The sequence below is a fragment of the Uranotaenia lowii genome, chromosome 2, assembly GCF_029784155.1.
Source record: "Uranotaenia lowii strain MFRU-FL chromosome 2, ASM2978415v1, whole genome shotgun sequence".
NCBI lineage: Eukaryota > Metazoa > Arthropoda > Insecta > Diptera > Culicidae > Uranotaenia > Uranotaenia lowii.
In genome coordinates, this window is record NC_073692.1 from 108,451,689 (window position 1) to 108,464,525 (window position 12,837).

General features: G+C 32.8%; 1 protein-coding gene across 3 annotated transcripts in view; it reads left to right on the top strand.

Moving 5' to 3' along the window:
* Positions 1-5,825: 5,825 nt before the first annotated feature.
* Positions 5,826-12,837, top strand: part of LOC129744462 (inactive serine protease scarface-like) — a 210,786-nt gene continuing 203,774 nt past the window's right edge. For all 3 annotated transcript variants that reach the window (XM_055736981.1, XM_055736982.1, XM_055736983.1), the window contains exon 1: positions 5,826-6,191. The gene's annotated coding sequence lies outside the window, so the exon portion shown is untranslated. The remainder of the gene's footprint in view (positions 6,192-12,837) is intronic.

Sequence of the window (12,837 nt, forward strand, 5' to 3'; positions counted from 1 at the left end):
AAAGAATTTAGAAATTATTTTTACGGGATTTTTCACGTAAACTATAATTTTGTTGCATCATATCGTTTCTACGTGAATCTTTAGTGTTTCGAGTGCGTCCAGGTAGTAACTACAGTAGCTCCACATAGTTGCCACATGAACTTCACGTAAAATCTAAGTGGATGCTTCAAATCGATTTCGAGAATTGTTTTTATTCAAATTCTTATAAGGAAAGATTAGTTTGGTGACTTTGTTCGTTCTGTTTGAGAAAGTTGTGATACACTAACCTAGGACTACACTGAAAACTGCGATTTCTGTCTGATGCCTCAGGAATATTTGGAAGGTGAGTGGTCACAATATTCGGGATTCGAATAGATTAACCGTTGATTGGGCAGAACCAAATTTGTGACCAATGAATTGTTTTATTTTCTCAGGCCACGGAACATTCCTTCACGGTAGCTTGGTATTAGGTTTCCAAACATCCTGACGAATCAAGTAAATCCGAGTGTCTTCCAGGGATTAAAAGGATACGAATTCTCGACTGATTCGAGAAAGGTAGTTTATTTACTTTTCAGGAAGTTCATTTTTATTTATTCAACTTTTTTAATACTTCTACAGGGGGACCCAATCGAAACAGGCCAAGACTGCGGATTGTTGCAGATTTTTTGTAACAAAGTTTAATTCTGTTTATGTTGCGCAACAAGTTTAAAATAAACTTTCTTTAAAAAGAAATTTTGTTTTCTTAATCAAAATAAAAAGAAAAAACAAAATCTACGATCATATAAATTGCATTTCAAAACCAAACGAATTTCACAAATCTTTCATTATCTCATCATGTCGTATTCATTATAAAATCACGTAAATTTTAGTTGATGATCATTCTACACCGATTCTTATAGGAGCGCGTTTACATATTTATTTCGTAGCATTTACGTGAAAATCAATTGGATAAAAATTATGTAGTTTTTCACGTAGCCGCTACGTGCAGATTATTTTGGGTGTAGTTATTTATGAAGTCATAATAAATTTGTCATTTATTACGAATTCTTGACCTTAAAGTTTAGATTCTAATAACATTCCCTTTTCATTCTTTCTTTTTTAAAACTTTGCGCTAAATCGATAGGAATATTACAATCACGATGTTTAAGAGTATCAGCAGCGGTCAGGTGTCAAAGCTATAATAACACTCAATTTTGACACTTGCTCCTCGGTATTGAAAAAGCAAGCCAGGAGCCATACTTGAATACCGACCAGCTCCTGATTTGACAGATGCTAACAAAAGGAAATAGCATCAAAAAACAACAACACCTATCGGAGCGTTACCAGTGGCTAAAATGGAAACCAGTTTAGCACTTACCGGTGCGCAAATGTACTGCTAAAGCTAAAAAAGGACCTAGCATGTGTTAACACCTGGGATCGCTGCCGATGCCTTAAGGGTTTAGACAACGTTTTAAGAATTGTAAGCATGCTTGGCATCGCTCCTCAGATTTGCCCGTTCAGAGTAAGAGCGTGTATTTTTTTCGGTGTGCTCTTCCCAAACGGGGAATCTTTAAAAAATTCTCAGTTACCTCCAGAGCGACCAAGCGTCCACTCAAGTGTGGGCAAGAGAAGCAAGCAAACTGATGAAGTGCGTTTTCGGTGCAGATAAATTCGTTCGCACTCGGGCGAAAGAGAAGCTTTACAAAAAGCTCAGTTTGTCTTCATCGGTTGCGTCTGGATCGATGTTTCGAAGTGCGTCAGAATTTACCATGCAGAACATAAATCTAACGGAACTAAATTAATAACGCCAAAGGTAGTAAAGATAGAATGCTGATGTCTTCGACAACATTGCTCTGTATAATAAAGCGCATATTTTTATATGAAATATAAAGTTTAGAGGTCCACCAATAGCAAGATATAAATCATAACTTTCTTGTTTAGCATTTTAGAGCTTAATTTTTTTCTACAAAGTTATTTATCTCAATAAAATACACAACATTGCTTAACATGTCAAAGTTCTACAATCTTAACCCAAGGAGATACGGTTAAATAAAAAAAAATACTTGAAAAATGCTTTACAAAACGTTATTGTTATTATAGCGCTATTTTTGAATCTCTCGACGTTAAATTTTATATCAAAATATGGGAATTAACAACTTTGCCCAAAACACCTATCTTTTCATTCCTGAGCGAGTTCCTCTAGATTGATGTTCTGCACCAGGAACAATGATTACACATGCTACGAAAGCTTTCTTCGGTCGAAAAATATTAAAAGTGTAGCGGTAAAGGAGGATAATTCCTAAATTTTACGATTTGTGAAAGTTTTGCAATTTTATTCCTAAAATTTGTCCCAGATCCCTGCGTAATTTTCACGGTTTGTTTAATAGACAAAGATTTTTGGATAATTTTAGTAAATGTTACTTTGCGAATTGCTGCTTTTGTAAATTAATGCTACCCAAACCTAAGTATACAGCAATTTGCGGATGCCCGGATATTGTGAAAAAACTACTTGGATTTTGCCCAGTTTTATCCACATTATTTGGAAAATGAAACAAGAAAATCGAATTCAGTTTAAAATTGTTTGTCAAAAATTGGATTTGTGAAAGTTTGTTTTATCAAAAATCAAACCAAAACTTTTCTTCGTATGCTTTAAACATAAATTTAACACTGCTGTTACTGTTACTGTTGCGACAAAAAAATGTAAATGTAAATGGCCGGATATTGCTCGGTTTTTGGAATGGAGAATTTCAGATTATTTACCCGGTTTTCACCATGTTTTTCAAATAAGTTGCCTGGAAGTGCCCGGCCCGGCTACGTACAAAAATAGTTCATACATTGAACCTCTTCAACTGATGCACTGTTCCGCACTGCATTATGGCTTTTTTGAAGAAAACATTCCTGCATTGAAATCTTTCTGGCTTGATACACTGAGCTACTCAGCAGCGTCGCTAGAGCACAATTTTCTAGCCAGCTCCTTCTCTTTTCTGTAGAGCGAGCGACGTCCACCCGACCGTCAGAGCAACCGCAATCGGGCGCACTCGGCAAAAAGATTTGTGAACGTTGATCGGCTGAGCAGTGCACTCGGAAACCGAAATGATAAAAGTGTAATTCGTTCTCTGCTCTGTTCTGTTTGCGAGGTGTTGGACAAACATGATTGTAAGAATATGCGCTGTTAATAATTCATATTTATTCAAATAGTAATCATTTTTCTTCCGCCTTTTCTATATGCTACGCCAAACTTTTTGCGATTGTCAATTGAAAAATCAGGACACCTGGCATCTCTGATCAAAGCTCCGAAAAAATTCACAGTGTAATAGTTCCATTTCTGTCGCCAGATAGCGCTATTCGTGTCACCCGATTTCTCGTTAAGTGGTGTATATCGGTTCTAGTATATCTGGTTTTTTGTTTGTTAACATGATATGTATTGTAAATATCAAGGAATATTAAGGGGGGGGGTAGGGTCTAACGGGTATAAAAAAAACACCATTTTCACGATTTTTTTCTAGAGCTATCGTTCAAACAAATGTATTCAAATTTTTTGCATTATACAAAGCATTGTTAAAAGAACATTTAGTAATTTTTTCGTAGAAAAATATTGAAAAATGAGCCGGTGACGGAGCATTTTCGAGGATGCCTTTTAGAAAACAGGATTTGCGGTGGACACTGTATCTCAGCACAGAATCATCTGAATTCAAAAAATCAGAGCAAAATATTTTTAATAGATGTTTTTCTGGACCCCAACGTTTTTATTTAACTTAAAAATATTTTTATGAAATTTTTGTGGCTGTTTGAAGTAAAAACTACGATTTTTCACTTAAAAATCCGCCATTTTTCACCTATAAAATCTCCCCAAAGTAAAAAAATCAAAAAAGAAAAACGTTGGGGTCTGGTATTTTATATGTAGAAACTATGTTCCAAATTTGAAAAGAATCGGATAAGTAGTTTTCAAATGACGATGTCCACGGACTTTAAAAATGTGCTTTCGAGAAAAACGCGTTCGAAGTTTCTGCTCTTGCTTTCTTGCAGTATTAGATAGGAGGAGATAAAGGCCTATAACTTCTACAGTTTTGCTTCAATTGACTTGAAAATTTGACACAACATTCTTGAAATGTTTTACAATAAGAAAATAAAAAAATAAAAAAATCGATTTTTTGAAAGTGTTAGACCCTACCCCCCCCTTAATGATCCAGAGTTATATTTTTATGAACTTCCAGTAGGTACATCTCTGGTGGTTTTTGAAAGCAACATTTTATTTTCCCATACAAATATCCATACAAAATTAAAACTCGTTCTGCTTATTCAGGACTCAATGAATCGCTTCCAAATTTTTTATTACTATTTTCCGCAGTAAAAACAACAGAAGATGTCATGGAAGGTGCAAAAATTTATAAATTTAATATTTCCAAACAAAGCTTGCAGCAGTATGCTGTCCATATTAAACGAATCGAACGAATTAAAAAAAATGTCTTCGTTTTGCACTGCGTCGACTGCCCTGGCGAGAATCTGTAAGGCTATCACCCTACCCACACAGATGTGATCTGCTATCTTTTACATCCCTAAGCCAGAGAATAAAATGTATATTTGCAACGAATGTTTGTATAAGATATCCCGACAAACAACGTTGACTGCCCCCAATTACTCCAAAGCCTGAATTTGCCTACGCTAGCCCCTCGTTTGCACAACCAAACCACCTTTTGACTCCTAGAAGCAGAACAGTTTTTTTAACAAAACCATTCGCTTAATCGATGTTGTCAGATTTTCAACGATGTGTCGCACTTGTTTGACTTCAAAGTACCCAAATCAATGTTGAAATGTGCAATCCGTGACGTTTATTTAAACATAAGTTAATTTAAAATCTCGTTCTGTATGGCAGCAGTCAAAGACTTAAATAAATAAACAAAAGGTATTTTCAACAAATCCACTGTTACTGAAATGAAACTTGTTTTAAACACCACTTGTTGGTATCATTAGTGTTGAGTTTTCGAATTTTGTTGTGTAAGGTTTCCTTACCATAATGGCTCCAAGTTGAAGTTGCCAAGGTATGGAAATCAGAAATAGCACCCACGGTCCTTCCGTAGTTTAACGGAATCAACTGTAGAATCTTGACGCGAATGATAACAATTCCTCCAAAACAAATCCGCTTCTCGGTATCAAAAATTGCATGCACCAACCTCTCAGAGATTTGTTTATTTTGCTCCAAGATCTGCTCAAATTTGAGAAAACCGTCTTGATTTCTCGGAGCATTTGGAGAAAATTCGTAAGCTAGAGGGTTTAATTCTCTTGCTAGCTCTAGGAGCATGAGTTACTTTGGTCGAGGAAACCTGCCTAAAACGTAAGTGCTGATCACTCAGGAGCAAAGAATCACGCATGTCTGGACCTTATCTCTTCTCCCAGCCGGCGCCAAAACGAGAGACTCCAACGGTAGAACCGGTAAGCGACGAACCCGCCGACGATGATGGTTAATCACGCGAACTGCCTCCAGCTAGCTAGCCAGGTGATTGTGATTCTGTTTTTTTTTCTCGATCATAAGATTCGCGGGAGGGTTTGTGCTACCTTGCTGAGAGAAGATCTCACCGGGTCGGCAGCAACGGAAGAAAGCCTGTTGCAGCTGCTGATTTGGGGTGTTTCGTATGTTTGTTTGTTTCTTCGCGGAGATGAGATGAGATTTTTGCGTGTCTGCTTGCGGCTAGCATGTGCTGGCAGCCTCGCCAGCAGCTGGAGATTCTCGTGCTTGTTGTACGCGATCGCGCTCGTTGATGGGTTTGAATGGGGCACAGGTGAATGGCGACGGGTCTGAAGGGAGTAAAAAAGCCGATCGGCTATAAAAGGTGTTGATCTTGGCGACCCGCAGCTCATAGTTGGGGTGATCATTGGCCGAATTTGTGCGCTTCTTGAATTTCGCGAATCCCGCGGAGTGCCTCCGGTTTACTCAATACGGTGTGTTCTATCTAGAATCTTTAATCTCTGATCGGAATTCGCAATCGAGGTCGCGTGTGTGGCCCAGCACCGAAGCGGATATCCGGGTTTAGTGGCGTAATAAACGGTTCCTTGAAAAGCGAAACACCTCACGAAAATTAAACAAAAACAAGGTGAAAGTGTGATTACGGAAAACGAAAAGTGAAAATCGAAAACGCTTTGCAGTGCAGTGACAAATCAACGTTCTGAGTGGATTCAGAACGAAACCGTGAAGAAATTTGTCTGAAACTCTTAGGAGATCTCAATCACCTACAAAAGTAAGAATCCTGTTTATCGATCTAGTTTATTTGTTTGATAATTATTTGATAAGTGCTTCTCCGTGTGTTCCAAAAATTTCATACTGCTGTTATCTTGATACTTGAAAACCAAAACCAAAAAAAAAGGACAGTGATTATATAAACGAAAAAAAAATTTGGAAATGCCTTTCAACACCAGCAACAACAACGAAACACCAAAAAAAAAACCAACAACCGACTGAAACAAAAAACAAGATTGTGTTTAAATGAGATGCGGGTGACCCAAAAAGTGCCTAGTTTGCACATTTAACCAATATCAGAAAACAGGATTCACACAGCAGAGATTTGCATCAACTTTCCTCCAGCGCGCCCAGACAGTAGCAGCAATCGTGAGTCAACAAGCAACAACTGAAAATGATTCCACGAAAAGTGAATGAGGGGTTTTAGCTATGGGGTTTAATAAGAGTTTCAATTACAATTGGTTTATTAAAAAACAACAATTCTCAAAGCCACAAAAGCTTCTTGAAAACGTCAGTAGAACTTTCCCTACTGAATTATTACTTTAAAATAGTTATGAAATTTTCTCGTACTTTTTTCAATCTAAAGTTGGTAATTAGTAAATAACTTTAGCAAATTAAGCTAAATTTATCTTATTTTTTTCAAAACAGCTATATTCAAGAGTAAAAACCAAAATTGATTTAATTTTTATTTCTGAGATTTTTTTAAATTGTGTTAAGAAAAGTCTAATTGAAAACAAGTAATAGTAGCAATCATAAGAATAAAATAACTTGGCTGCTAACACATTTCAAATTGAAATCTATATTTTTTACATTATCACAATATTCAACTTATTGTGCAAAAAAGTAAGATATATTAACTCACCAATTAAATATATCTTTTGCAATCAATTTTGTGCACAAACAGTTTTTTTTGTTATTAAAAGAATAATTTACTTGCATTTTTACAATATTATTCCACCATTTATACGAAAAAATATGATTAAATAGAAACTCAGTTTCAACGTTTGAAAACAAACAAAGATATTTAATATTTTTTATGTTAATCTCTTTTTAATATCAGGGATCATGGATTACCCATGATCAATAAGCAATCCAAAACCAAAATTGACAAAAATCTTTTGAAATTTTCAATTTGAAATGTTAAAAAATATTAACTAAACATTTTGAATTGATTCCTGGCATGGACGTTGGGAGAGGGAAGGGGGGGGGGGGGATCTCTCCTATGAGGGTCCTGAAAAAGCAAGCAGGTATTCTAATCTACACTCAAAATTTTAAATTCCCAATCTAATTTGCATAATTGAGTAGATTATTCAAGAGTAAAAATCTTTATTCGAAGCTTATGTTTAAACCTCGAAAATAAATCTCTGGTGTAAAATTCTGTTACAGTTTCAAAAATTTTTCACTTCTTGATAGGCATTCTGTTCGGAATATTGAATTTCAAATATAATATTGCTTTGAAGGTTTTGGCTCTACATTTTCAAAATCTAAAGTTTATTTCTGTTTCCATTTTTTTGGATTCTGTATCCAGTTCGGGATTCTTGATTTACAGATAGAATCATGATAAAAAAAAGTTCTGCAATTCTGGTTCAAATATGGTTTTACATTTCGTCAAATTTGAAATTTATAATTTTTGAAACTCAAATGAATTTTCAATATTTAGATAAAAGTTTTTCAAATATGAAAAAAATAATTAGAAATCAACCTGATTTTTTGTTTACCATTTTGATACGAAATTCTTATATCGACATAGTAGAGTTTCTTACTGGCGACCCAGAATTATAAAATTAAGAATCAGATGGATTATTCGAAATTATTTTTTTTATTTATATTTACAAGTCCGATTAAAAATAAAAAAATTAAATAACAAATTCAGTTTCAAACCAAAAACTTGAAAATTTATATTAAAGATTCATGATTGAGGGCCCTGAAACAAATTTTACTTCTTGGGTCATATTTAAAAACTGTGACCTGCAGTTTTGATACAGAAATCGTTTTTTTTTGTACATTTTAGAGATTGTTTTGAAATTCATAAACAGAATGAAAATTCTAATTTTGAATTTAGGTTTAAAATTTTGATTCAGAATTAATTTTTCAAATTTCAGATTCAGTTCAGAAAAAGGTTTATTTTTAAAAATATCAAGACGACTATTTCGTCAATGAATTCAAATAGCAGGAGATTGAAGACTTATTATTTTGATTGTCAAGTAAACCAAATAAAAAATTTCAGATTATGAATCACAGTCAGTTTTTTTATACAATTCTGCTGAAAATCACAAATATATTTGGGTTCATTTGCAAGTTTTGTTTAATTAAAGAAACTGAGTTTTGTTTGTCTAAAGTTATCCACAAAATTTTTTATTTATAAAATCGTTTTTAAATCAGCAATTTTTGCTGATAAATAAACCTTCACGCAAATTTCGAGCAAAAATCTTAAGTTTGGATCGAGTTTGCAAGAATCAAATTTGAACCGTAAATTTATAACTTTTTTATTTTTTAAAATTCTAGTTACAATTTTCATCGAAGGAAAAACAAATCTTTTTCACTGATAAATAAATATTCACGTAAAAAAATCTGCAGGGAATGCCATATTCTCTTGGTGGATTGAGTCACTTTTCAATATGGCGATTTTTTCAAGAGCCGAATTTCGATCGAAAATTTTAAATTTAATCGAGTTTGCAAGAATTAAATTTGAACCGTAAATTCACAATCTCTTTATTTTTGGAAATTTGAGTTACAATTTTTATCGGTTGAAAAAATAAATTAAGCTGCCCAAGAGTTGACTAGATTTATTTTACTTGATTTAAGCATTGCACATTTTTTTTTCAAAGAAGTTTTAGGCTTTCTTTAAAAATGCTTATTATTTAAATAACCTAAATCACCCAGATTTTTCAAAGATTCAAAGATTTGACCGACAATAAAAACAAGTTCCCTTTTTTATTACTGAAATCTTCATTATACAAATATTAATTATCATTTTAGAAATTTTAGGACGTATTTTTATGGAAAACATCTTAAAAATGAATAATCAAAAATGTAGTGCTAAAATTTTTTTGTTTGTGTATCATAGAAATAAATTAGTCTTCAAAAAGACCACTCCTCGCTTCCCTAATTCCTGGAAATCGGTTCTTTTTTAGAAATAGGTCAAATAATTGATAGTTTCCCTATAAATCGTTTCATTATGAGCTTAGAGATACACCCAAAGATAATGAAATTCACACTGTTTTTTTTTTTTTAATTTTCACTCTTAAACTGAATACAAAATTTCGTTTAATAAATTCAGAGCACTCATTTTTGTTTTTTTTTTCGAATTTGATGTGATACTTTTGAATTTTGGAAATTATAAGATATTTGACTCAATAAAATGTTTTGATGTGGTATAAAAAATTTCTCTGTTAAGAGCAACCTGCAAAAACCTTTAAAATTTGGGGTTAAAAGCTTTAAATCTGAATTTACAGCGAACTTGATTTTTTTTTGTTTTATATAAATATTGTCTCAATCAAAAAAAATCAATAAACAGTGTATTTTGTTTTTGCAAATTAAAACAAATTGAAAATCTTTCAATATAGATTAGAAATCTGATTAATTTGTTTCTATTGGATAATTTTTTAACTACACAAACATTTTTTTAACATCAATAATTTGAATTTTTCAGTTATCAAATTGCATGGTAATCTGTGAATTTTCTTTAGCTGATTTTGCTCTTTCAGCAGGGTTACCTTGAATTTTCAACATAAAACTTGGTAAAAAAAAAATCGTTCAATTAATTTTTCTGGAGTTTTTCAAATTGAAACATTCGTCAAAGTTACCAAAATCAGTCAAAGTTTGAATAATTCTCATATTTTTGAAGCAGGTGAAACCTTTTTGAACTTTTTCACAGAAATGACAGATTTGAATTTTTTTTTTATTTTTAGTTTTTTGTGTCAATTATTCTACATTAAAAATTTCTTACTCTACCTCGTTTTTGATTGAAATTTTTTTTTAACGTTCCACATAGAGTTTCGAATTTTTTTCGGAGAAAATATCATAAAATTGTTCCAGATATTTTGGGTCAATTCATAGAATTACTTTTTTATATTCAACAAACATTGTTTTGCAACCATGGTTATCGCTCGTGTATCGGACGTTTTTAGATCGGGCTTGTCTATAATCGAATGATTTAAGTATGGATGCGAAGTCCAATTGCCAGTCTGTAATCAAGAAATTTCCAAAAAATATGTTCTACTTATCGGATGCTTCCTAGGATGATCGGATGATCAATAAATAGCGAACCCACTATTTATTTGATCAATAAATAGTGGGTTCACTATTTATTGATCAAATTCTTTTTTTTTTGTAATAAATAATTGCATTCGGACTGTCTTTTCTAATTCATTTTTGGTTCCCTGAAATATATATCTCTGTTTTCCTCCTCTCTGTATATTTATTTTTTATAATTTATACTTAGCCTAACTCCCATTGTTAGTAATAAAATGCTCAAAAAAGACAATTTTGAGCCAAACGAAAATTACACGCACTTTTAGTAGTCTCTGGTGCCAAAAGTCGCTCATATTTAAAAAAATGTTCAGAAAACTCAAAAGGCAACTCTTCTTTTTTTTTGTTCAAAATAATTAGAAAAAAAAACATTCATAGCCAGGTATTCGATTTCAAAGCAAATGATTAACTTTTATCAAATATTTCAATTTGTAGTATTTTTCCATTAAAACTTTGTTCGACGGTCAGATGCCGGGATGTAGTAAAATTCAAAGAAAATACCAGCAATTAATCTGGCTTCAGATAAAAGCTAGAAAAATTCTAAAAAGATTAATCTTTGTGATGATAAATACTTCAGTTATGAAAAAAATCTGATTTTGATTCGATTAAAAATTTCATCTTTTATCAAATGTAGAACAACATCAGGTTCATTTTGACCAAGATTTTCTCATGATCGCAAAATTTACGTTGACTCAAATTTCTAGGTCGATACAACAAAGTATCACACATAACGAGGAAACAAAAATAAAATAAATCCAAGAATCCAATGTTATCTAATCAACACGGTTCGAGTTATGTTTCTGCGAAGCGGTCGATCAAATTTCCGCACCCTCGAGAAAATCACTAGGTCCTCTTTTACACGCTTGGGAGTCCTAATAGTGGTTAGAAAAAGTCCGCTAAAACCCATCACAGATTGACACCTTCAGCAGCTTTTCGACTCTGAAATCCTATATCTAGCTTTACCTTTTGGAGTGAAAAAAATGCCATCAACATCAGTCATCTCTCAGAAATCAATCCGGGTGTCTTGTAGAAACGGCTTTAGCATGGCGAAAATATCTAAGCCACTAGCACCAGGTGGCCCGAAATCCTAGACACTCTATGCTGAGCCTAGAGAGTGGTAATTTATGCTAATTAAAGCTAAGCAGTTGTGTGGTTTTTTTTTTGTTGAATCGAGCATAACTCGGGCTCGGAATTTCACTCATCTTCGAATTTCGAGAACATGTGAAATATGTTTTGAGCTCCGTTTATGTAATGAAACGGTGGGCAACACTGTAGCATGAACTTCAAACTCTTTTTGTTGACAAAGTTAGAATTTGAAAATGTGATCTGCTTTACACAAATCACATTCTACTTTCAGTAAATCAGTCTAATTTTCCAAAGGGTTAATTATTTTTCCAAGAATTTAAGTATTTTGAAACCTGATTTCTTGTTATGCTAAAAACTGACATTTTAATACGAAGTTTGGAGACAAAAAAATCGTACTCGATTTATAATACAGAACTTATCTAAAAAATTAAGTATCAATCCTACTTAATTAAAAATTTAAGATTCTTTAAAGTTTATTGAAATTTATTTTTATTTTTGACGTACGCTTTGAAAAATTATCAAAAATAGATTTTCAACCCTACAAAGATGTTCACATAATATTTGTTTCGGGAAAATTTGACCTGAAGTTGCTGTTCCGATGGCCTCAAATGTGGACCAATATTCATTATATTATAACCGTTGTGTAGATAATTTATTCCAATTTTTCAGTATTTCATAATGAAGTAAATGTGTTCTGCCAGGTTATCTGTTGTTAATTTCGAATAAAAAAATGAGAAAATACCAAATTTGATTTTTTAAACTGTCTGTAGTTTCTGATAGCCTTGCAATATTTAAGGTTTTGATTTTTTAATTGTCATCCGACGATCTATAAATGTGTGGGGGTGTGATAATCATTTTGACCACTATCACGGATTATCCGGTACAATATAATCTAACTTGAAAAAATTTAAAATGGTTTAACTGTAAATTGTAATGGTTAATATTGACGCACCAAACCTCTACCTCGTGCTTAAAATAGGTTTTTACTAAGAAGTGTACTTATACTTGTTCAAAATTTGAAAAAAAAAACTACCATTAGAACTTCAAAACTTATTCATAGAATACTCATTTTACACACCGCAAATTGGAAGCCTTGTGAAAAGTCTTGAACACTCACGATAGTCAACAGAATAAGCAAAATAAAAACAAAACCCTTGTATCGATTATAACTTTATATGATTGTTAAAAAAATGCTGATATGAAATATTTCTCAAAACTACATATTCAAAACGATTTTGAAAAATTACTCAAAGCCTCAAATTTCACATTTTACGAGGTGCAAGGAATATAAGAGCTGATTTTGATTAATG